Source organism: Cervus canadensis, chromosome 2 (assembly GCF_019320065.1).
Source record: "Cervus canadensis isolate Bull #8, Minnesota chromosome 2, ASM1932006v1, whole genome shotgun sequence".
In the NCBI taxonomy this organism is placed as follows: Eukaryota; Metazoa; Chordata; class Mammalia; order Artiodactyla; family Cervidae; genus Cervus; species Cervus canadensis.
The window spans coordinates 55,383,719-55,410,603 of record NC_057387.1 but is presented as its reverse complement, the minus strand read 5'-3'; the positions used below and the strand labels follow the sequence as shown (position 1 = coordinate 55,410,603).

General features: G+C 40.0%; 1 long non-coding RNA gene and 1 pseudogene across 11 annotated transcripts in view; one reads left to right on the top strand and one right to left on the bottom strand.

Moving 5' to 3' along the window:
* Nucleotides 1-26,885, bottom strand: part of LOC122436750 — a 118,535-nt gene that overhangs the window by 38,865 nt on the left and 52,785 nt on the right. For all 11 annotated transcript variants that reach the window (XR_006268108.1, XR_006268103.1, XR_006268107.1 and 8 more), the window contains 2 exons: nt 5,181-5,297; nt 405-601 (listed from right to left, as the gene is read on the bottom strand). This is a non-coding gene — a long non-coding RNA (uncharacterized LOC122436750). The remainder of the gene's footprint in view (nt 1-404; nt 602-5,180; nt 5,298-26,885) is intronic.
* On the top strand, nt 8,011-8,652 carry LOC122436749 (annotated as a pseudogene).

Here is a 26,885-nt window from a genome sequence, read left to right as displayed (position 1 = left end):
TAAGTAAATTGTTAGAATAATGCATTCCCATAGGACATGACATCCTAAAGTTTTTCAAACAACAGAAATGTCACCTTCAACCACCCTCTTTAGAGGCTCTGCTTTTTCTAAGGTAATACTCAAGTGTTTATAACTTTCTTCATTAAAAGGTACATATACTAAGAAATAAATTCAAGTTTTTACTCTATGAGCCAGCATTCTGGGAGAGGAAAGTATGATAGGCTTTCTTTCTTGGCTACAAAGTTCACGTGACATGTCCACTCAGGCCCTGTGGTATCTTAGCCAGACATCCAGAGATTCTAGCATTTTGGTTCTTTGAACCAACTCTACCACTAAAATGCTAACTATTCTATTACCTCTTATAGGTAATTTCATTAGAAATTCAATTCAACCAATCATATTACCTCATCTTCCTGGTTGTCATGGTTTGAGGAGGAGTATGTGACTTAAGTTGATCCCGTGCAAATCATGCTTGAAATTGTTTTCAGATTGGAAACCAAAAAGGAAGAAGCCTACTTTCTTTGCTGATAGAAGAGCTGCTTAGATGAGAAGAGATCGAGGTTGCTAGGAGCCATCTTCCCCATGGCATGGAGAACGCCATCTGCAAAGAATACCAGACAAACTGGTTAGAAATAGAGAGGGAATCCTGAAAGTGTTCCTGCCACAGAATCCAGACATCACCAGAACCAGTTCCCTACATCCTGTGTTTGGGTTATACCAGCCTTTTGGAAGGGCAAGTTAGGATTCAGTCATTGGCAAACCAAAGTGGTCCAACTTGTGCCAAGGATATCTTATACTTACAGTGTGTTCAATAAATACACAGATTACCTGGTTGCTTTGATGTCAGTGTTCTTTCCGTCCTTCTTGCTTCTGCACTTTCTTTGTGTCCTACGACTTCATTCTCAATTTTGATCAAAAGCAAGCCTCCAATTTCCTAGTAATAACTGGGTACCATAGCCCCCAACCTTGACCAAAGTCATTTAATATGTCTGTGTTTCAGTTTCTTAATTTGTAAAGTATGGTAAATAATAACAGCAGCTACTTGTTTAGCCATCTACCATATTCCAGGTACTGGCCTAATGCTTAACATATATTATTCTAATTTTTACAGCAATTTTCTAACACATTCATAATGATCCCCATTTTATATAGATGAGGATGCTGGGATGCAATGAGTTTAAATAAGGTAACCAAGGTCATATAGTTTGAGAGACATGATTCTGGTTCACACCCAGGTTTGTCTGAGCCTGTGCTCTTTCCAGTGTCCCATGATGTCCTGCTTATTTGAAAAGTTGTGTGCGTAATAAGATAATGCAGGTAAAGTTGAAAATGGTAAAAAAATCATTCTCCAATTGACAACAAAAAAGTGGAAGTGGACCTAAATATTAACAAGGAAGATTTAGGTTAAGGAGAACATTCTAACTACCTCAATTATGGCATAGAAAGAGTAATTGAAAAAGTGCTGAATCTCATATATATGAGAAATTTTATGAAGAGAGAAAGTGCAGCCAAGATTCTGTTCCATGTCTAAAGCCTCAATAAAACTCAGAAGGATATAAGTCCTTTGCTAAGCATGGGAGAACTGAAGTTCTCATTTTTGCCATTGAACCATTAATACCTAAGATCTGGCGTTTCCTTCATGGTCCTGGTAATGCAGTATGCTTATAAGATATGAAGATTTTTACTTACAGATCCAAATGACAATATCAGCAGTGTTTGAAAGGAACAAACATATATTAATGCTGTATATGTATCATTTAAATATATACAAATCCTATTTTGGTAAAATTTAACTAAAAGAAGGAAAAGACTCAGTCTATGCATTGAATGACATTTTGTAGTAAAACTCTGTTGCTCTTCAGGCTATAATGACTATTCCAAACAATTTCAAGGAAACCACATTATAAATACCTATTTTATGTCCATTTTCTTCATTAGCTGTGAGTACTTTGGGAACAGAAATTGTGTCCCACTCATCTTTTTATCTCTAGAATCTAACATAGCTGAAATATGGCATAGGTTACACTATCATTTTCATACGTCCTGGGAACTTTAGTTTACATAGACTTCTTTCATTAAAAGACATGTTAAAAATTGTATTTTATTACCATGTTGGTATAAAGGTAAGTATATTAGTATTACATATTTTAATATTTTTTAACCTAAAAGTTAATTTTTCTTTTGGTTTTAAAAGAAATGAAAACATTTGCACAGCTCCCTAAAAGTACTGTGGCCTCCAGGCACTATGCCTATCTTGCCTGTGGACTACTCAGTCCTGATATGTGTTAAATATAATTTTGTTAAATTAATGAAATGAATAAATAATTTTAAATTAACACCTACCTGATAGTACTGATTCTTAGAGCTTCTATAATGGAGTAACGCTCAGCTTAAAATAGTTTTCAAAACAACTAATTAATAAAATCATCACATAGTACTAACATTCATTTAATCTGAAGCCAACTATTGAAATGTACTACTGCAAACAAAATTAAAACCCAAGAGCAGTGCAGAAGAAGCCTGTCAAAGTGGCAAAATAAATATTTTAAAATAATAACAGAGGTTGCTGTAATTCTGAACAAATAGAGCCGACCTCTTAAACAGTGAAAAGTAAATAGTTTCTTTTTAAAATTCTGACATTCCAGGAGAGTCAGTTCATAAGGTGGATACTTTAAAAAATGTGGGCTTATACTTGGAGCCGCAAAGTTATTGACTATAATTTAGTTAAACGTGTGCCCAGAACTCTGGCCCTGCTGCCTTTCACAACATTGCTTTTGGAACTCAGCACTTCTCCACTGTTGTTTCCAGAGACATCTTTTTTATATAGAAAATTGATTGATGAAATCTTAGGCATGAATAAATGCTAATGTATATAATAAATTAAAATGTTGTCATTGTATAAGAAAGGTTTATTGGCTAACTGCGCTATTTCTTCTAGTAATTCAAAGCCGTGTTTAATTTACAGAATGAAATGGGGAAATCAATTATTCAGTTCATAGTATGGCAAAACTGGTTTTCAAAATTATGTTTTGGGAGGCAACCAGGCTGATTTCTCCACAACTTAAAATGTAGGGTCAAATCTGAACAGTTTTTTTCCCACTTCAAAATGTATTGAACAATGTTCAAACTATGAGGAAGCATTTTTGGATTGCCTGGACAGCGTTGTGTGCAAGTTAGTACCTGGATAATAATTCAGATTCACCCTTCCAAAAAGAATATCATACATATAAAGTAGTGCTAATATTTATGGGATGGACATTTACCAGAATAGCTCTTAAAGGCTACATAATAAAAGTGCATTAAAGTTGCCTAAATTAATTAACCATTGAAACTGAAATGGATTCAGCTAATGGATTCTGCCTTCCCAGAAAGTGCCCTCTTTTAATAATAAAAAAGCAGAAAAACATGTTTTTCCTTCTCTTTTTCATAACATCTAGCCTCCTGAGTAACAGCAGGAGGAAGAAGGGGACTGCCCAGACACGGCCTGGGCCAGCAAGAGAGAGAGGTGGTCCAGGGATCAGACACTCTTACACCTCCTCTCCAAGGGCAAATGGGCCGCCTCAGCGGCTGCCATATCCTTCTGCCCTTCGAAACAGAAAACCCTGCTACAGTTTCAAACTTACCTCCTGAATCGCATTCCCAAACTGGCAGCCTTGCCAGATCCCTGTCAATGCCTGATATATGTGAAGGTGGTGAAGGCTTTGAGGGGCTTGTGAACAGGAAAGGGCATTTGTGTTTGGGAGGGGGCACCACCTAGCTTAGCTACCTGCCATCTATTGGGAGGTTCTGGAGATGAAGCGAATATAGAAGAGGAGGAGGACACCCAAGATTACTTGGTCACTCTCACGCTAGCAGGGAGAATCCCCGTGCATGGTTGAACTCATAAGGGGTCTTGTAATGAGTCTGCTAGTCATCCCAGGGCACATAATGCAGAGTTCCGAAGATCCAGGTTGCGGACTCAACTCACAGTTATTCAGGCAGCCTTTCAGCCAGACAAGCCCTGTATCTTCCCATGTTCCCCAAATATCATCCTCCTCCGGTCATCTTACTGCTGGTGAGCCATTCCAGCAGAGGGCAGGCAGGGGAAAGGAGAGGAGCCATATGTTTATTACAGCCTATGTCTAGAGTGTTCTGAACAAGTTTAGACAAATTTTCTGGATTACTAAGAACAACAAAGGTCTTTCTGTCCAAATATTTTTTCTCCTGTCTATCTGTCTGTATAAGGTGTTGCAGTTTTTGGGAGCCCCTCTCTCAAGGAATTCACAGTCTGGTTTGGGCAGGCAAAAGAAAGACACATGAAATAGTGAAACAGCCAGGCTCTAAAGTCATCCCAAGTAAATTCAGGAGTTTCAAGAGAAGGAAGAGAATCTTTGGGTACTGAAATCAGTGGCGGCATTTACAGATTAAAAGTATAAATATCAATAAACAATAAGTACAGAGTAGTGAGAGTCAGTGTTTGGGCAAATATAATTGTTGAAAAATATGCTGAACAGGTTTGGATGATAGTCTCACAGAGAAGATGTATATAGGCATCCCATTAGAATTTGGTTTAGGTAGGATAGATCTCATTGGATCTCATCTTAGTACCAGGCCTTTGTGGTCATCAGCCAGCGTGAAGGGACTGGAAGAGTCAGGATTGGTTGGTATTCCAGGAGTAAAAAGAATATCTTTCCATAGCATTCATTAATGTCTGTGTGACAATGTCATGGGCAACTCACTGTGGGGAGATCCTCATCAGATAAACAGGGCTGCAAAATTCATAGCCAAGGAATGTGGGCTGGAGAGGCACTCCCATCCCCAGCTGCTACCTGAACACCCAGGACTGGCTGGGAACCAAGCAGACATGCTGAAACCAGGAGCCTCAGCCACGAATGGCAATGTTATAGCCGCTTGATCCTAAATGAAAAGTAATTGCTTCTGGCTTCAAGAATAAAGGAAAAACAAGATCAGCCTTGGCTGAATCACATTTTTTCTTCCAAAATAACCAAGCTATAGGTTCTAAAGCTTTCTTGGTATTTGAAAATGTGAGAAAATGCATGTTTTCTGTCAACATAATTTAAATCCAGCCAAGAGGACTCATATATATGAACGGTTGAATACAAATACATTTTTGATTAAAATGATTAAGTCAAATGTGCTTACTTTTAGCTGTAGAGGATGACATCTAAAATTTAATTTACCTGAATATAATTTTAGCAAGTTGGCCTTCAAAATAGCTGTCGCTTTTTTTGGGGAAGCTTTTCCTACTGAAAAGTCTCAGCAGAAGTTGCCAGAGCTCCTTTTCTGTACAGCTGAAACTGCAAATGGAGAAATACAGAAGAATGAGGAGGAGTAAGGCATTTGACTACTTCTAATACATCCTCGTGATGACAATGTCTTCTCTATTAAAAAAATTGATAAAAATCATAAAGAGACAGCTGTGAGTTAAACTACTGTTAGAAAAATCTAAAGACAACTTTAACCCACACCTGAGTACGTAATATTTGTGCTTGTATTTGTTTACCTCTCAAGGGGCTACAGAAAGTCAAATACCAGGATATATTTTTAGGCAGAGTCTCCATTTCCTTAAGAGCAAGGGGGCGATGACAGAGTAAAAACAGCAGGAATGAGAACAAACAAATCTTGCCTTTCATGTTCTGACTTTTAAATTATATGCATTAATTTAAAATATGTGTGACAAACTCACAGTGATGTACAAGAACAATTAAAATGTATCTTGTCTCCTGAAAGTGTTAGCCACTCAGTTCTGTCCAACTCTGCAACCCCATGGACTATAGCCTCTGTCCATGGGATTCTCCAGGCAATAATACTGGAGTGGGTTGCCATTCTCTTCTCCAGGGGATCTTCCCAACCCAGGGATGGAACCTGGGTCTCCTGCATTGCTGGCAGATTCTTTACTATCAGAGCCACTGGGGAAGGCCCTCTTGCCTCCTAAAGCCATGTAAAATTTTCTACACAAATAGCAATTTCATGTGATTTAACCTAACACTTCAAGCCTTCATAGGGATGGGAATACAACCTGATTTGTCTTCCTGCCATCATTCTGTACTAACACTAATATTATAAAACTAATATGACACATGCTATCTTCTTGCAGGTGCTAACATTGAAGATATTTCTCATAGAAGAACCAAGGCTATTTATAGACATTGCTCACAGCTTGCATTTCTGCTTCATTAATTGAAAACATAAAAAAAAATAATTCTTATACCAGAAGGTTTTGGATATCACCAGTGTTTTGGATTTAACCTAAGAGAACAGCATTGTGACACTGACATCCGTGACCGCTTTCTCACAAGCTCAGGCTCGTGGACAGCTGGAAGGCCAGCCACCAACCCAATAACCTGATGCACAATGATCATAAACTCAAGGGCTTATTGTAGTGAAAGGTGTCAGCCAGTCCATGAGGTAAAGAAACAGCAATGAACAACACTAAGAATGCAAAGAATGTCCACAGCTGATGAATCGTGCCCTCTATTGGTATATGACACACAGCCAGTGACCGGGAAAGCCATAGTGTTTCCAAAGACAAAGGACTTTGGTGCTTAGTAACACTTTGAATATTTTTTTAAAAAGCGGTTCTTTTTACACCAATGCTCTACCATTCTATGCCATGAAAGGATACTGAGTGTTCAGATGGTCCCAATTTTCTTTTTTACACTAAACATGATTCAGATGTTAGCAATGTTTCCATTTCCATTATAGTAGAAGCCTTAGGCAAGCTTTCTATTCTCATAAGATATGAGTATGTCCCAAGGAAATACAGATTTAAAGTATAATGTAAACATACATTTTTTTTGTTTTTTTGTGTTTTTTTTTTCCATTTATTTTTATTAGTTGGAGGTTAATTACTTTACAATATTGTAGTGGTTTTTGTCATACATTGACATGAATCAGCCATGGATTTACATGTGTTCCCCATCCCGATCCCCCCTCCCACCTCCCTCTCCACCCGATCCCTCTGGGTCTTCCCAGTGCACCAGGCCTGAGCACTTGTCTCATGCATCCAGCCTGGGCTGGTGATCTGTTTCACCATAGAGAGTATACATGTTTCGATGCTGTTCTCTCGAAACATCCCACCCTCGCCTTCTCCCACAGAGTCCAAAATTCTGTTCTGTACATCTGTGTCTCTTTTTCTGTTTTGCATATAGGGTTATCGTTACCATTTTTCTAAACATACATTTTAATGGAGCTACACAGTGACTGCAAACATTTAGATGATTTGGAAGTTTGTATATTAATATGTATGCTGTTGAATGAAATTTTAATCTAAATATGTCAGTTGCAAACTTAAGGCAATCTCAGTTTTACATTAAAAAAAAAATTAAGACTATGGGGAACAGAGCTGATGGCATTAGGCCTAGTAGGGTCTTGTGGCTAGAGATGAGGTGAGGATCATCCATGAGTTAAGACTGCCTTTCCAGACAGTCCAACAACTATGTCACTCGTTTCCAAGGGCATTTGCACCACCTACGGAAAATGTCAGATCTGTGCACACCAGACAGATCCTTCACAACCCATCCCACCATCCCACTGCACAAAAGTTGCTGCACCAGCAGACAAAGAAGGCTGTTTCTTTTCATTGCCAAATAGATATACTATTCCTGTCAAAAAAAGTGCACACAAAGTGTCTCTTCATAATATCACGACCAACTGAGACCATGCTAAGAAAATCAGCTTGCCTAGATGAGGCCGCTTCTCTTCTTGGGTAGCCAGGACTTGAAGGAGAGACTCTGACCTGTGCCACTGGCCAGTGACTAATTTTATACACTGAACTGGTCCTGAGGAACTGAGCTGTCTTTTTCGTAAGTGAAGAACATTATCTTGTAGAACGGCACCGTGGTGTGAGTCAGGGGCACTCTGTGTGTGAAACAGACTGAGGAACAGCCAAATGAACCTATTAAAAGGATTTCTCCTCTTTGCTTCTATTTGCCTGTGTTAGGATTTTACTGGCTTAGATTGCCACCTTTTTCTAGTAACTTTTTTCCCCTATCCTGTTGGTCTCTTCTAATGGTTCCTAGAAATCCGTCTTCCAACTCCTTATCAGAACCAAAAAGTGAGGAAGAAGAAAATGCTAATTACCTCAGTGACAGTTTTGACAGTGAGTGGGATTCCTTTGAAGAAGGGGACCCTATGGTACCCAACCTAACATCTCTTGATAGTCTTGTCTGGCAGGTTAAATACCATTTAAAAACATTCTACAACTTAGAAACCTTTATATCCTAAATTCCTAGTTACACCATGTTAAACTCTTGGATGCTAGCACACCAGTCCATATACTCGGAGAGATGGGTCTAAGACTCTTCCATTGATTCCACTATGTGCCCAAACTGGAACCAATTTCTGAATGGCCTCCTCTAGCTTCTTGTGGAGTCCCACCTTTCGAAAACCCCTTATGAATCCCAGCCAGCTTCCACTCTAAATAGAGCACTGTGACTTGCCACCAAGCAGTTAACCTGAACAAAAACTGAGTGGAGCCACTCCCATACCTGAATTCCTTAAGCAAATTTCTAATTGGTGTCTTTCTGGTTGTGGTATAGCTGGATAACTATAACAGTTAAGGAGATAGTCCATGCTAAATCCATCAACACTGCTTACTCTTAAACTGACTTCCAAAATGCAGTTAACAAATTCCTAAGTGCATCACTGTAAAGGTCCATCATTCCTTCTCATATCTCTCAGGTTGCCAGTTGAGAAAAGAATAGTTACATAGTCCATAGTTGACTATGTCTTCTCAATCAAACTATTCTCTGTCCTCAGAAGTCCAAGTAGGCTCAAGTACTGAATATATGCCCAAGAGTCCTGTAAATACTGCAGAAGATGCACCTTGTGAGTATTCCCTTTGAGAGACCCTGTGGATAAAATGAGAAATTCAATAGAGAATTACTCAAAAGAGGCCTTATTACAAAAGATAAGTTTATTCTCCATGCTCAGTTCTCCCCACAATTTACTCTGCCAGTATTGGATTTAACTATAAACTTAATTATTAATGGAATGGAGAAAGGAGCCATTACACTGTGGAAAGTGGTAAGGTAGCTACTCCCAACAACACATTTCTGAGTATACCTTTCTCTGATATTCATTTCCAGGAAGGTGGTTGAATTTAGTTGAGTAATTAGACAAAGAAAATGGTGAGAATATGGATTTGTCTCTTAGTTTTTATATTGCTAGGCCTACATTTCAGTTCAGTTCAGTTCAGTCGCTCAGTCGTGTCCAATTCTTTGCAAACCCATGGAATGCAGCACACCAGGCCTCCCTGTCTATCAATAACTCCCGGAGTTTACCTAAACTCATATCCATTGAGTCAGAGATGCCATCCAACCATCTCATCCTCTGTTGTCCCCTTCTCCTCCCACCTTCAATCCTTCACAGCAGCAGGGACTTTGCAAATGAGTCAATTCTTTGCATCAGGTGGTCAAAGTATTGGAGTTTCAGCTTCAGCATCAGTCCTTCCAATGAATATTCAGGACTGATTTTCTTTAGGATGGACTGGCTGGATCTCCTTGCCGTCCAAGGGACTCTCAAGAGTCTTCTCCAACACCACAGTTCAAAAGTATCAGTTCTTCGGTGCTCAGTTTTTTTTATGGTCCAACTCTCACAGCCATACATGACTACTGGAAAAACCATTGTTTGACTAGACAGACTTTTGTTGGCAAAGTAATGTTTCTGCTTTTTAATATGCTCTCTAGGTTGGTCATAACTTTCCTTCTAAGGAGTAAGCATCTTTTAATTTCATGGCTGCAGCCACTATCTACAGAGATTTTAGAGTCCAAAAAAATGAAGTCTGCCACTGTTTCCACTGTTTCCTCATCTATTTGCCATGAAGTGATGGGACCGAATGCCATGATCTTAGTTTTCTGAATGCTGAGCTTTAAGCCAACTTTTCACTCTCCTCTTTCACCTTCATCAAGAGGGTCTTTAGTTTTTCTTCACTTTCTGCCACAAGGGTGGTGTCATCTGCATATCTGAGGTTATTGATATTTCTCCCAGCAATCTTGATTCCAGCTTGTGCTTCTTCCAGACCAGCATTTCTCATGATGTACTCTGCATAGAAGTTAAATAAGCAGGGTGACAATATACAGCCTTGACGTACTCCTTTTCTTATTTGGAACCAGTCTGTTGGTCCATGTCCAGTTCTAACTGTTGCTTCCTAACCTGCATACAGATTTCTCAGGAGGCGGGTCAGGTGGTCTGGTATTCCCATCTCTTTCAGAATTTTCCACAGTTTGTTGTGATCCACAGTCAAAGGCTTTGGCATAGTCAATGAAGCAGAAATAGGTGTTTTTCTGGAACTCTCTTGCTTTTTCGATGATCCAACAGAGGTTGGCAATTTGATCTCTAGTTCCTCTGCCTTTTCTAAAACCAGCTTAAACATCTGGAAGTTCATGGTTCACATATTGTTGAAGTCTGGCTTGGAGAATTTTGAGCATTATTTTACTAGCATGTGAGATGAGTGCAATTGTGCAGTAGTTTGTGCATTCTTTGGCATTGTCTTTCTTTGGGACTGACCTTTTCCAGTCCTGTGGCCATTGCTGAGTTTTCCAAATTTGCTGGCATATTGAGTGCAGCACTTTCACTGCATCATCTTTTAGGATTTGAAATAGCTCAATGGGAATTCCATCACCTCCACTAGCTTTATTCATAGTGATGCTTTCTAAGGCCCACTTGACTTCACATTCCAGGATATCTGGCTCTAGGTGAGTGATCACACCATTGTGATTATCTGGGTCATGAAGATCTTTTTTGTATAGTTCTTCTGTGTATTCTTGTCACCTCTTCTTAACATCTTCTGCTTCTGTTAGTTCCATACCATTTCTATCCTTTATCTAACCCATCTTTGCATGAAAAGTTCCCTTGGTATCTCTAATTTTCTTGAAGAGATCTCTAGTCTTTCCACTTCTATGTTTTCTTCTACCTCTTTGCACTGATCACTCAGTAAGGCTTTCTTATCTCTCCTTGCTATTCTTTGGAACTCTGCATTCAAATGGGTATATCTTTCCTTTTCTCCTTTGCCTTTTGCTTTTCTCCTTTTCACAGCTATTTGTAAGGCCTCCTCAGACAGCCATTTTGCTTTTTTTGCATGTCTTTTTCTTGGGGATGGTCTTGATCCCTGTCTCCTATACAGTGTCATGAACTTCTGTCCATAGTTCATCAGGCACTCTGTCTATCAGATCTAGTCTCTTAAATCCATTTATCACTTTCACTGTATAGTCATAAGGGATTTGATTTAGGTCATATCTGAATGGTCTAGCGATTTTCCCTACTTTCTTCAATTTAAGTCTGAACTTGGCAATAAGGAGTTCATGATCTGAGCCACAGTCAGCTCCTGGTCTTGTTTTTGCCGACTGTACAGAGCTCCTCCATGTTTGGCTGCAAAGCATATAATCAGTCTGATTTCAGTGTTGACCATTTGGTGATGTCCATGTGTAGAGTCTTCTCTTGTGTTGTTGGAAGAGGCTGTTTGCTATGACCAGTGTATTCTGTTGGCAAAACTCTATTAGATTTTGCCCTGCTTCATTCTGTAACAGGCCAAATTTGCCTGTTACTCCAGGTGTTTCTTGGCTTCCTACTTTTGCATTCCAGTCCCCTATAATGAAAAGGAAATCTTTTTGGGGTGTTAATTCTAGAAGAGCTTGTTGGTCTTCATAGAACTGTTCAACGTCAGCTTCTTCCGCATTACTGTTTGGAACACAGACTTGAATTACTGTGATATTGAATGGTTTGCCTTGGAAACAAACAGAGACCATTCTGTCATTTTTGGGATTGCATCCAAGTACTGCATTTCAGACTCTTTTGTTGACTATGATGGCTACTCCATTTCTTCTAAGGGATTCTTGCCCACAGTAGTAGATATAATGGTCATTTGAGTTAAATTCACCTATTCCAGTCCATTTTAGTTCACGGATTCCTAAAATGTCGATGTTCATTCTTGCCATCTCCTGTTCGACCACTTCCAACTTTCCTTGATTCATGGACCTAACATTCCAGGTTCCTATGCAATATTGCTCTTTACAGCATCGGACTTTACTTCCATCACCAATCACATCCACAACTGGGTGTTGTTTTTGCTTTGGCTTCATCTCTTCATTCTTTCTGGCGTTATTTCTCACTGATCTCCAGTAGCATATTGGGCACCTACTGACCTGGGGAGTTCATCTTTCAGTGTCATACCTTTTTGCTTTTTCATACTGTTCATGGGGTTCTCAAGGCAAGAATACTGAAGTGGTTTGCCATTCCCTTCTCCAGTGGACCACTTTTTGTCAGAACTCTCCACCATGACCTGTCTGTCTTGGATGGCCCTACATGGCAGGGTTCATAGTTTCATCGAGTTAGACAAGGCTGTGGTCCAAGTGATTAGATTGGTTAGTTTTCTGTGACTGTGGTTTTCAGTCTGTCTCCCCTCTGATGGAGAAGGGTAAGAGGCTTATGAAAGCTTCCTGATGGGAGAGACTGACTGAAGGGGAAACTGGGTCTTGTTCTGATGGGTGGGGCCATGCTCAGTAAATTTAATCCAATTTTCTGTTGAAGGGTGGAGCTGTGTTCCCTCCCTGCTATTTACCTGGGGCCAAACTATGGTGAGGTAATGAAGATAATGGTGACCTCCTTCAAAAGGTCCCATGCATGCACCCCTGCACTGAGTGCCCCCAACCCTGCAGCAGGCCACCGCTGACCCACGCCTCTGCCAGAGACTCCTGGACACTCACAGGTAAGTCTGGGTCAGTCTCTTGTGGGGTCACTGCTCCTGGGTCCCGGTGCACACAAGGTTCTGTTTGTGCCCTCCAAGAGTCTGTTTCCCCAGTTCTGTGTAAGGCCTGGCAGCTCTATGGTGTGGTTAATGGAGACCTCCTCCAAAAGGGCTTATGTCATACCCAAGTCTGCTGCACCCAGAGCCTCTGTCCTTGTGGCAGGCCACTGCTGACCCATACCTCCACATGAGATGCTCAAACACTGTTCTGTCTCAGTCTCTGTGGGGACCCTGGGTCCGGGTGTGCACAAGGTTTGTTTGAGCCTCTGAGCATCTCTGGCAGAAATGGGGTTTGATTCTAAACATGAATTCGCCCCTCCTACCATCTTGCTGGGCCTTCTCCTTTGCCCTTGGCAGTGGGCTATCTCCTCACAACTGCTCTAGCGCCTACTGTCTTACTGGGGTTTCTTACTGGCCTACACATGGCACCCTTTGAAAGTGAAAGTGAATGTCACACAGTCTTGTCCAACTCTGTGATCCTATGGACTGTAGCTTGCCCGGCTCTTCTGTCCATGAAATTCCCCATGCAAAGTACTGGAGTGGGTTGCTACTTTCTTTTCCAGGGGATCTTCCCGGCCCAGGGATCAAACCCAGGCCTCCTGAATTGCAGACAGATTCTTTACCAACTGAGCCACTAGGGAAGCCCCTTTAGGAGTTCTTGTTTTGGGTGGACGGAGCAGTGTAGCAGCAACCTAACTACTCTAGACCTATTATGGGACCTGCAGTTACAGTATAAACATTTTATAGGCTCCCACCAGGCCATCTCTAGCTAAGCTGGCTTATAAGATCATACCTGGGGATTAAACAGACACCTGCTCTGTAAGGAATATATTTCCTGCATCTTGGCATCCAGACTTTAGTCAAGAGCAAATAAAACACATTCCAAAAGACCACTGGGAAAGAATTAAGAAAGCATTTATGCTAGTAGATTAAAGCATTTCATCTATATAATGTTTCCTGGAGCAGTACTTAATGTGCTTTCCACATCCACTGCAAACTTTTCAGGAACCCTTCTAACTTTAAAGAACTTTACCTCAGAAAATCTCAGCCTAATACAACGTGAAGTTAGAGTATTTTTAACATCATTGTTTTTCTACATCTAGCTATGGATTTTCTTCTGGTTGAATAGAGGCATATGTACCCTTGTAAATGAGTCTTGCTGTGTTTATTTAGAGGAGTCAAAACCCAGGAATCAACAACATACACATAAAATGCACGAGACCAGTAAGTCTTTTCGCACACCTACAGTCAAGGGTGAAACATGTGTGAGATCCGGGTTGACTGGTATTCACAGGGAATCAGAAAATAGATTGTTAAAGATATCATATATCCTTCCTTATTTGTGCTTTGCTTTTCCTTTTCTCCATAATCAGGTGCTGTATATAAAGTGGCATAAAAATTGAAGTATTAAAGGAATCAATAAATTCTATAAATGCATAGCAATTTTAAGGAGAAAGAAGAATGGTTACAACCTAATGAGTAATTTCTGCCAAGCCCTCTTTGTCTCATCTGAAGGAAAACGGAGGGCACTGGAGTAGGTAGAAAAAATATTTCTTAATGGAAAATTACTGAATTGAAACCATATAATGTTAGTGTAACTGAATGTATCAGTAACTGTTCCTATGTAGATGTTTTATGACACTGGTTTTTAAAAAGTTTAAAAAAAGTAAGATTATAAAAGCGTAATCTCTCAGTCGTTGCCTCCTTCCCAAGCCCCTTACGGCCTGCCCCTCATGGAAGGCTGCGTCCCAGGTCCGCACCTCCCTGAGATAGTGATCCTGTGGTACCGCCGTCGCTGCCATCCCTTCTGCAGCGCTGCAGCCACTGGCCCGGGGTTGCTCCAGGCCAGGCTGCCTCTCACTGTAGCCCTGGAAGGCATTAATGAGCCCGCTCTCCCTGCCTCTCCTCTGAGTGCTTCGGTGACGACCCTGCGTCTTCTGCTTCCTACCGCTCTCTCTCCGAAGCAGTAGGGAACTCCAGAGGAGCCGCGCTCAGCATCTCTCACCTGCCCTTGTCCCCTGGGGTCAGCTCTGCTTCTCCTCCAGCCAGATTTTCCCTGTCCACAGCTACTGGTCAGAAGATGGAGTTCCCCCTGGTGGTAGTTTTTGTTGAACAAGGATTCTTTAAATTGCCAAGTATTTGCTAATAACTTTCTATGTGTATAGAGTCTTATTAATCATCAAGAAATGAGTGAAAAGAACTGGACAAACATACAAATTAATTATTTAAAACCAAATATTTTCTTTGACGTGAAAGTGAAGTCGCTCAGTAATGTCTGACTCTTTGCGACCCCACGGACTGTAATCTGCCAGGCCCCTCCGTCCATGGGATTCTCCAGGCAAGAATACTGGAGTGGGTTGCCATTTCCTTCTCCAGGGGATCTTCCCAACCCAGGGATTGAACTCAGGTCTCCTGATTTGAAGACAGATTCTTCACTGTCTGAGCCACCAGGGAAGACTTTTTAGAAGTCTTCCACTTTAGAAAAGTGTTGAAATCTACTAGAGTCTATAGATGTTCTTTATCTGTAACGCTCATTTATCAGGTTGACAAATATATACGCAGCGCATGCAGTGGGCCATGTTCTATCCCCAGTGCTGGGATACAAGATGGGCAAGATGCCTGCTCTCATGGAGCTTCCAATAAACAAGCAAGCTAACATCAGTGACTGGTAAGTACAATATCAGACAGTGGGTAAAGGATCAGAGTTAAATAAAGCAGGCTAATGGGATAGAAACGGATGGGAGGAAAACTTTGAACAGGGAGGGGAAGGAAGGTCTTTGAGAAGATGACATCTGGGCTTAATGATGGGAAGATCTAGGGGGGAAAAAACCCAGGCAGGAGAAACAGCAAAGTTACGGGAATGTAATGATCCAGGAAGTGAATGACAGGAGATGAGGTCAGACAGACCCAGCCCAGATCAGGTAGGGCTTACAAAATTATGGTAAGTTTTTATTTTATTTTAAATACCATGGGGAGAATTGGGAGATTTCAAAAGAAAATGATAGTCTGTGATTATATATATATTTTTCCTAACAGAAATAATTTATTTCATCCAAAGTAATGTTTCAATTATCACTTCCAACCCAATGAAATACAAAGCTATCTATCTAGTTTTTTTTTTTTCATTTATTTTTTATTAGTTGGAGGCTAATTACTTTACAATATTGTAGCGGTTTTTGTCACACATTGACATGAATCAGCCATGGATTTACATGTATTCCCCATCCCGATCCCCCCTCCCACCTCCCTCTCTACCCGATCCCTCTGGGTCTTCCCAGTGCACCAGGCCCGAGCACTTGTTTCATGCATCTAACCTGGGCTGGTGATCTGTTTCACCCTAGATAATATACATGTTTCGATGCTGTTCTCTCAAAACATCCCACCCTCGCCTTCTCCCATGATTATATTTTTAAAAGATCATAGTGGCTGCTGTGTAGAGACTGGACTGTAGGCGAGCAAGAGTGTAAGACTCCAAGATTCATTAGAAGCTGTTGTAACCTAAACAAGAAATGATGGTTCTATAACTGTATGAAATAAATGTGTGTTCTATTAGATAATGCCCTCTGCTGATAGCCCACTACACAAGGTACTGGATCGATGTGTAACAAAGTGTACGACTGGGTCACTGACTTCAAAGATCTTTTTATAATTTAATGGAGGTGACAGATAAAATTAAAGAGGACAAAAAAAAGGGGGGGGGTATATCTTGTTGAGGCAAGAAAAGTTTTCCAGAGGTTAACAGGTTCTCAACATAGCTAGGGTAAAATCTTATGGGTCACTCTACCCTGAATCACCAGTGTTACAGAAAATCCAAAGAAACCCACCACCCAAACCTTGAATCACAGTAACATGCTCAAGAAAGTGACATGCAAATGTAAACATAATTTTCAACTTTTACTGAGAACTTAGACTGTATTAATGCTCCAATGAATCATTTAATTCCCTAGAACAACCCTACAATAGTATTAACCTAGATTTAAAAATCCACATCTGTGAACACAGTAACTTGTCTAATGCTTCACACAGCTAACAACTTCTAGAGCCCAGCCTCAATTCTAATCAGTCTAATCCCAAATCCAAGCTTCCCAAGTGGCACCAGTGGTAAAGAATCCTCCTGCCAATGCAGGAGACATAAGAAACACGGGCTCAACCCCTGGGTTGGAGAGATTCCCTGGTAGAAGGCATGGCAACCCACTCCAGTATTCTTGCCTGGAGAATCCCATGGACAGAGGAGCCTGGCAGGCTACAGTCCATGGGGTCACAAAGAGTTGGACACAACCGAAGCAACTTAGCAGGCATAAGGATAAGACCAGTGTTTCCTAGTTGCCTGATGGTAGGAATTAGTTTGTAGGAGTTTCATGATGGCCTCATTGTTAGGATTCTGGGGTTTCAATTCCTGGCCAGGGAACTGAGATCCAGCAAGCTGCAGGATCCCTCCAAATGATTCTTACTATCTTATTCTTAATAACACAATCATCCTAATTATATAGCCTACAGAGGAATAGACCACGCCTAGCAAAAAAACAAAAACAAAAACAAAAAACACACAGATTAATGGAGAAGACAGTATAGAGGAACAATCAAGGTGTGTGGCATTTATCAGAGACTCCTTGGGAGAATTTAGTTTTAAGCTGAATTTTGAAAGGAATGAAGAAACAAAGGCAGGAAGGAAGCACTGCAGAAAGAAATGCATGAAAATGACAAGGAGAGAGTTGCTTATGGGTACTGATGTCCCAAAAGGAGGAAGGTGACTTGATTGAGCACACACTCCACCATTCAGTTCTTATTTATAGGTTCAAGTAGGTTTAGAGCACTTGCAGGTTATGAAGCAGCCTAAATCCTTGGCCTGATCTTGGCCAAGATTGTCCTAGAAAATCCATCCTTGAAACAATTCTCTATTAATCATTCTCTTGCATTAAAAGGTCAGAAATAATCCTATTGAGATAATTCTTTCCTTTTTAAAACTAAACTTGTTTACCTGACTTCCTATAATAGACAAAGGAGCCCAAAACACAACCTTGCTTGGAATATAATAATAGGAAATTTTCTTTTACTTATTCATGGACATTCTTAAGTACATTGCCAACTGGATGCCACAGAAGTCATATCCTAAATTTTTCTGTAGCATTACTTTTAACAGGCTGCAACTCAATCAACAGATGTCCATCAAGTGTTGACTTTATACCAGACGGTGTGAGCAGTATGGGGAAGACCACAATGAGTAAACTATGGCTCGTAATCCTGAGGGTTCAGAACTAAGTGGAAGGAGACAGACAACCAAATATGTCATTCCATTACACATCCTGGACGAAGGTTTGTATAAACAGCCAGACACAGCAGAGAGAGAGTGCTAGCTCTGCCGACGGGAGTTTGCAAAGGTGAATGGTCTTGCTTGTTAGGTTTTGAAAGACCCACAGGATTTCAACAGGAAAAGGATGGAGAAAGTATTCTAGAACAAGAAGAGAGAAGAAAGAATGACACAGAGGTCAGTACGAAAGAGTGAGCACTGTAGCCCACAGTTTTTTTCAGCCTGCAGTGTTTTAAAGAAACTTACTGGTCAGTTTTTAAAATGAGAATTTGTATATAAACTTTTGTTTTTGACTTACAGTCAAACACAAAGATTTAGCAACACTGGGCCTTCATTCAACTGATTCTGAGTAATACTGCCCCCTTGAGTGAGGGATCTTGGTCCCCAATCGCCCAAATGCACATCTCCTAAAAATAAGAATTTTCTTCTATTAATATATCACCACATTCATTATCACATCTAAAAAAAGTTAATATTAGTATCTTAATATCATATGTCATATTTAATATATGGAAAGTCAATGTGTTAGTTGCTCAGTTGCGTCTGACTCTTTGTAGCCCTATGAGCTATAGCCCACCCAGCTCTTCTGTCCATGGAATTCTCCAGGCAAGAATACTGGAGTGGGTTGCCATTCCCTTCTCCAGGGGATCTTCCTGACCCAGGAATGTAACCTGGGTCTCCTGCATTGCAGGGCAGATTCTTTACCATCTGAGCCACCAACAGAGCTTTTAACATATAGCTCATTTCAAATTTTCTCCAGTTGTTCTCAAAGTGGTTTTTTAGCTTTTTTAAATCAAGTCAAGAGTCAACCAAGTTTTGTATACTGTATTTGGTTGTCATATCTCTTTAGTCTCTTTTAATCTAGATCAGTTCTTGCCTACTCTTTCTCCACTGATGATATTGACTTTTGAAAGAATCTAAAAAAGTCATCTATAAAATATTTCACATTTGGGATTCCTCTGTATGTTTCCTTGGATTAATAATTTTATTGTTCTTTGATTCTCTGTAACTCCTATATACTTGAAGCTAAGTCTAAAGGCTTAATTAGATTTAGGTTGAACATCTTTGGCAAGAACAGTTCATAAACAACTCTGTGAATTTCATCTGCATCACATCAAGAGGAACATAATGTAAGAGCATCCCATATTATTAATGCTTTTGTATCATCCCTTGGTCAAAGTGAGGACTACCACCAGGTCTCTTCCATTTGCTCTTCACAGTTAGTCAGTAATCTGTGTGGGGATGTTTTGTCACTGTGTGACTATCCCATTCCACAATAATCTTTCATCACTGGTGATCCTTGCCTGAATCAGTTACTTCATTGGGGGTTGCAAAATAGTGACTTTAAAATAGTTTCACTCCTATTTTTGTCATTTTTTTCTGAATATGAATTTTCCCTCATCAACTATTAATAGTATGATATACAACTCCCCATAAAAAGGCAAGGTAAATGTTTAGTTCTTTCCTTTTTATTATTAATTTCAGAATAAGGATTTATTAAGCAGTCATCTCTAATGGTCTAAATGAGTTTTTCCTCCTTTCCATCACTTTTTTGAGTATGACTGTGAACTAATAGACTTTTATATATTCAATGTTTTACAATCAATTATACTTCAAATTGTTCAAAATTTTTCTAGTGGGAACCCTTTCAAACTAATTCCTGGGTCCTTCTAACATGCCCCTATAAATCACTGAGCACTTCTTTGGTTTCTGACACAAGATATCCTAAACTTACCTCGTGGTTTCCTGCTCAACACCTAGAATCAGCTATTTCTCCAAAGACCACTATTCTTTTAGTAGGTAATGATGAATTGAAACCAAAATCTGGATTCTGGATGTGCTTATTGGGAAGGGGATATCATAGCTTTTATGTTCTTTCAGTGGATGAAGCCAGAATAGATAGGTAGATACGTTTAATATATTAGTCCATATTGATATTTTTAAGTCATTAGTCCAAATTGATATTTGTAATTCAAATTTAATATTATAGATTAATATTGCAAGTCTTTTTCTATTAGATAATTGTATTAAAAGGAGAATGAACAGAACTGAGTAATGAGATGGCTATATGAGAGAAGGAAAAGGTCAAGAATGACTTCCTATGTTTTTAGCTCGAAAACATGAACCTGGATGAGAGGGACTGCTGTGGCCATGTTATCAAGATAGGAAGTAAGAAAAAGAAGAAAAATTCATAGTGTATTGGTCAGGGATGAGACATCAATTTTATATGGCTCAGTGTTTTATTTTATTAGCTATAAAGTTAAATTATTTAAGAACTTACACCCACAGATGAGGCAGTGACAAAACTAGGATTTTACATAGATACAGAAATGTAAGCTATATTCAAAGTGCCAGTCAAGATTCACTAACACTGGGTGTCCTTCAAACACTGTTAACATCTATGAAATTCCTGTACTCCAGTACATGGATGAAGTTTGACACCACAGTATGACTTATTAGGGCAAGAAAATTTAGCTCAAAGGAAGAAAGAAAATTAAAAATGGAGGTAAAGATCTTCTGAGAAGTAATAAAAAAAAAAAAAACCAAAAAGCTAAAAACGACCCTGTATTTAAAACGTGGTGTATTAATTTTTGAGGGCTGCCATAACAAAGGACCAAAGATTTGTTGGCTTAAGCAACAGAAATTTATTTTCTCACAGTCCTGGAGTCTAGAAGTCCAAGATCAAGCAGGTTTGTTTTCTCTTGAGATCTCTCTTCTTGGTTTGCTTCTCCCTGTGTCCTCACATAGCCATCTTTCCATCTGTGTTTCTGTGTCCTAATTTCTCTTATAAGGACACCAGTCATATTGGGTCAGGACCCACCAACATGACCTCGTTTTATCTTAATTACCTCTTTAAAGGACCCATCTCCAAATACAGTCATGTTTCCGACTGGACAAAGACAATTTGGAGCATTATTGCTACATAATGGCTTTAGCAAATTTGAGATGATGATTAAATGATGAGCCATACATTCATTCAGATTTCTATGGTCAAAGATGAATATACACAGAGAAAATTAGAGGCAGAAGAATATATCCACCCCATTTCCGCCAAGATTTTCTAGGCTTTGAACTTGAGTCATTATGCTTAGCTTGCTCTCTGCCGGGGAAGGAGGTGGTGTCAGTTAATCATTGCTTTTTTCTTCCTTTTTCAGGACAAGTAGCCCTGTGCCAACTGACTCATTTGATACCAGCCTTAACTGTCACAAATGATATAGGAGTGGCAGATTTCAACTATCTTAGTATAGGAAAAATTAAAGAAGAGGAAATCAAGTTTGTTTTTTTTTTTTAAAGAATGCTAGAAGATTGGCATTTTTACAGATGGGGGAATAAAGTTGCCTGGGAACTTGCTCAGCTAGTTAAGGACACAGTTGAGACTCCCTCTCTGGAGAAGGAAATGGCAGCCCACTCCAGTATTCTTGCCTGGAAAATCCCACGGACAGTGGAGCCTGGTAGGCTACCTTCCACAGGGTCGCAAAAAGTCAGACACAACTGAGCGAGACCTCCTTTGACTCCTATCCCAGTGTTCTTTCCACTTCACCACAACTAAGTAACACTGTGTTTAATTTTTTTCTGTTAAAAATGTTCTTGGAAGTATTGCTTACAAGATTTTGAAATGCCAAAGAACATTCTGGTATAGTGGTTAAGGGTACAGACTGGTTAAACAAGCTTGTGTTTCAACCACAGCTTTATCATTTACTATTACACAGACTGGAACAGACTGTCTAACTTCTTAAAGCCTTGATTTCCTCAACAGTAGAATGGGGATAACTAGCACTTACCTCACAAAGGCCTTGAAGACTTTAAGCTGAAGCATTTTTTTAAAAAAAATGAAAAGTATCAGGTACAGGATAAATGTTCCCAACCCAGGGATCGAACCCAATCTCCTCCACTGCAGGCAGATTCTTTACCATCTGAGCTATTAGGGGAGCCTATTCAATAAATAGGAGGTGCTATTATTCATTATAATACATATAATAATTCATTATAATACAATTTAATCAAAATTTCCAGCCTGTTTTCCTAAGCAAAATGAAGCAAAAATAAACAAAAAAGTAAACAAACATCATTAGTTAGACATCTTTCCATGTCACAGCCATGAAGATGTTTATTACAATGTCCCAGGATTTAGCAGTTGAGCAAAAAAGAGAAAATAAGGAGAACAGTTGAGTCAAAGGTTTCATAACTCTAAATAAGAAAAATCACAGCATAAGAAGAAAGCCAAAATCTCCAAAGCAGTAGAAATAAAGTTCTAGAACAAAGAAAGAGTCTGGGAAATAAAGAGGATGCTATCAAATCTACAAGCACAACAAAAGCATTAGTGCAAGCTGGAAGTGAAGGAGACCACTTTCTAGGCAAAAAAGTGGAGTTAAGATGCCCAAGGAAAGTAAAAGCTGTTTTCAGCAAGAAAGATTCCTTGTCTTTTGGAGCCTGGGATTCCTTAATGTGAAGAGGTGGTTTTGATGTAGGGTCATGTGAGGAACTGGCCATTAAATCTTATGGGGCCTGCTTTGGTGACTCCAATAAAATGCCAGCTAGTCACAGAGCCTGTGCACTTGAGCTGGCTGCGATGTTAATTTTCTTTAACCAATGATTTCTTCCATAAGTTGAGTTCCAGGGGCCTGCTGGGAAGACTATCATTCAAAATTAATGAAATGCTATTAGTATTTTAAAGTACCTATTGTGCACATGGGAAAAATCTAGCTTCAGTTGAAGTAATAGAGAATTTTAGAATGGATGTGTTAGCACAAGAGATCCTTACTGAAAAGGCTATTTATTTTGTCAGTCACTATTGCCGCAAAGGCCAAAAAGCAAGACTCAGAAGTAAAAGCACAAAATGAATCTGTCCACAATGCATAGAGAAAAGTTAAAGCCAGAGGAAATCTCCTGGAACAGATGTCTGCAAGGCCTCCAGTTAAAACGAAGGAGAAAGGCACTTGCAGTTACTTGATCATTTCAGGTCTTTGCTTTGCTGAAATTGTCACCAATGAGCCATATCCATCCATACTTTTTCTTAATTCTTTTCCTGCTGATTTCAGTTCTAGTCTAAGAGCTTCATTGGGAACATTTTGCAAGGCAGTTTGGCAGTATTTATAAAAAAAATACTTGATATGATTCTCCTCTGACCCACTTCTAGGGGTCATTTCACTTATAACTAGGTTATTTCACAATAACTAGGGTTATTTCACTTCTAGGAAATTTTCCTGTAAAAATTCTAACTAAAGCATATAAAGATATAGACATAAGGAAAGCTACTGTCCCATTGTCTGAAATACCATACACTGAAAGCAGTCTAAATGCCCATCAACATGAGCTGGCTAATAAAAGGTGACTTAGCTGTACAGATATCCTGGAGTTGGATCACCTGAGTTTGAGTTCCCATTCCACTACAACTTTCTTGTTGCAGTTGCTTATACATGTTTTCTATTGCTGCCACGATAACAGATTACCACAATTTTAGAGGTATAAAACAACTCAAATTTATTATCTCATAGTTTGATAGGTCTGGTATGGGTCTCACTGGACCAAAACCAATGCATCGGCAATGCTGGGGTCCTTCTTTCAGACTCCAGGAAGGAATCTCTTTCCTTGCTCCTTAAGTTCCGCGTGGTTATAAGACTGAGATCTCTGTTCCCTTGCTGGATGTTAGTTGATGGATCCCTTAGCTCCTAGAGTCCCCTTGCTGGTCCTGCATGTAGACCCAAAATATGTACATTAAAATGTTTAAGAAGGCTGAAACAGAAAGTTGTATGCAAGTTTAATAATTCATAAACGCTGTCAAGAAACAAAGAAGCAACTGCAGTAGGGATTAAACTGATCAGAGAGATTTAGTTTTGAGCCAGATTCTGAAGGAGGAAAGGAAATTCATGGATTTCTAAGAGGAAACAATTCAGATAGCAAAATGGACTGTCATGGCACAAAGAGACCTTATCAACAGAACACAGCGGACAGTAGTAGATGAGGGTGGTTGAAGCAGGATTTCCTTTCTGAAATTCTGAAGAGCTATGGAAACAGACTTGAGTACTTAGATGGATATAAGCACAGAAAAATGTCAATATATAATTAAATAGAAAATTTAGGCCACTGGAAGAATAGACCTGACATCACAGATTTATATTAACTATAACAATCACTTTCTTCTTTATATTTTGCTGTCTCCAATTTTTACTTTAGATAAAGAATAAGGAAGGTGTTTATGTACTGCTTTTCAAGAAAAAGGGGAAATACTAATGGAGAGCCATGAAGGAGCCTCAGTTGGTTCTCTGTTGGAAGTGTTGGAATTACTTGAAACTAAGTGAAGTCACTCAGTCGTGTCTGACTCTTTGCGACCCCGTGGAGCCTATGAGGCTCCTCTGTCCATAGGATTTTCCAGGCAAGAGTACTGGAAGGGATTACCATTTCTCCAGGGTTAAACACCATTATTTAATAGATTAACACACACAAATATCCTCTTCCCCCCAAAAATCCTATTTTGAAAATATCCCACCTAATGCCATCAAGGGCTGCTCCAGTGGCTCAGTGGTAAAGAATCTACCTGCAATGCAGGAGATGTGCAAGAGACGTGGGTTCCATCCCTGGGTCAGGAAAATCCCCTAAAGAAGGAAATGGCTACCCATGCCAGTATTCCTGCCTGAGAAATCCCATGGACTGAGGAGCCTGGTGGGCTATGGTTCGTGGGGTCACCAAGAAAGAGTTGGACACGACAGAAGCGATTGACCACACACATACGATGCCATCAAAATATTCTAATGTTGGGCTAAATTCATCTTTCTGCCTTCAAATTAATTTGTGTGAAAGGCTCAACCTAAGCTGTACTCGACTGATGTAGGTGGCCACGACCACACACTGGACACTTGAGTCAGTCCAGATCTCGTGGTTCACAGAACAGGTCCTGCTGCCTCAGCTCCTCAGCCTACAACACCGAGGCACCTTCCCGTGGCCTCCCCACAGGTGGCCAGAGGAAACGAACACTCCCCACAGGTGGCCAGAGGAAACCAACACTCCCCACAGGTGGCCAGAGGAAACGAATACTCCCCATAGGTGGCCAGAGGAAACGAACACTCCCCCACAGGTGGCCAGAGGAAACCAACACTCCCCACAGGTGGCCAGAGGAAACCAACACTCTCTCTCTCTCTCCTTCTCTAGGCCAAACTTAACAGTTCCTCACCAAGCTTAAAGTCTTCCCCAGGGAGCCAGCCTTGCACTACTGTGTCTCTGAGAGTTGTGACAGGCCACGTGTCACCGATAATGAAGACCAATAGATCCCAAGGACCCACTGTTTTCAGCCCCGTGTCTACAGCAGCTTCCCCATCACTCAGTCACCAGCTCCGCCGTCTGGCAAACTCCTGCTCCAGTACGTCTCAGGTCAGGTGCTTGCTCCCCTGTGAACCCACGTCTCCGACTTCCCCAGCCAGCTTAAGTTCTTCTCTTAAAGCCATGCTGCACCTTGTACAGACTCCCACCTGAGACTTGTCTTGTTTGATGGCAGCTGTTTATACAACTGTCTCCTATTTCAGTGTAAGTTTCTTAAGAGAAAGGCATGACAGAGACCATGCTTTGGTTCTTTTTATACTGTCAGAAAATAGCAGCTTTCAGAACATTCTAGGCACACAGTGAACATTAATGCGTGTTGAATGAATAAATTAGTATTACCACTAATATGGAGTCTACAGAGTTCCCAGTTAATTAGACCAATGCTTCCTCCCCTCCCCTTTTCCTGCTATATGTGGCAGCAGGGAAAAATTGTCTCCCTGATTATGTCAAACAACACTGTCTCTTGAAGTCTCTGCATTTTGAGAGTAAAGGTTGAAGGAAATGTTTTTCCCAAGTAAAGATTTGGCTTATTGTCAAAGAGAAGATACTATATTCATTAGAAGAGAAAGTGGCCTAGCAATTCTTCCTATGTTCCTATAACTAATTAGAGATAAGTAATTTTAAAAATCAATATCTATAAAAATTAATCCACAAACCAATAAGGATAATGAGTTGAATCATAAAAATCCCATGCTATTTATATTTCCTACACACACACACACTCAGTACATTTATTCTAAATGGAAAAGTATGAATATTGGGAAAAAAAAATTTAAACTACAGAAACACAAAACTGCAAATGCTAATCCTGCCTAAAGGGTAGAATTTAATTCTGTGCTGAGCTACTGTATGTGGGATTAAGAGGCATGGTTAACCAAACATTTAAGAATAAGTAATTACCACTGAATCTCTATATCACTTATTTGTCTCACACATAATTTATACAACTAGCCCACAGACGGGGAAAATAAAATGCTGCTTGAAACATTTTTTTCCAGCCACAAATTTTTCAGGCTTGCTTTTCTTTGCTCATCAAAGATTATTTATGCCTATGGTCTTGGGTTGGATAACAGCAGGATATTTTCTCTCTGATACATAGGGACAAAGAAATGATGTCTCTAGCCTGTTATTCATAACTGTGTCTTACCAGCCAATCTCAGGCATCTGAGTGTGAATGTATAGCTTTCCTGTAATTGGTTTATGTAATGCTTTCAGAATGAAATAAACTTACAAGGAAACGTTTGATTTAGTCACCTATTTGTTCTTTCAGCAAATATTGATGAGGCACCTATGTGCCCAGAATTGACACTGGGATCTCCAGAAACCAGGGAACAAGACAGGGTCTCCACCCTTGATGAGGTCACAGTCTAGAAGCAGAGATAATTAAACCAAGAATTACAATGTAGAATGATAAGCCAGGATAGGAGGATACATGGGGAGTTGCAGGGATCTGACACCTGTCTGGGATGGTCAGGGAGGGCTTCCAGCAAGAGGTGTCAAATCTAAGTTATATCTTGA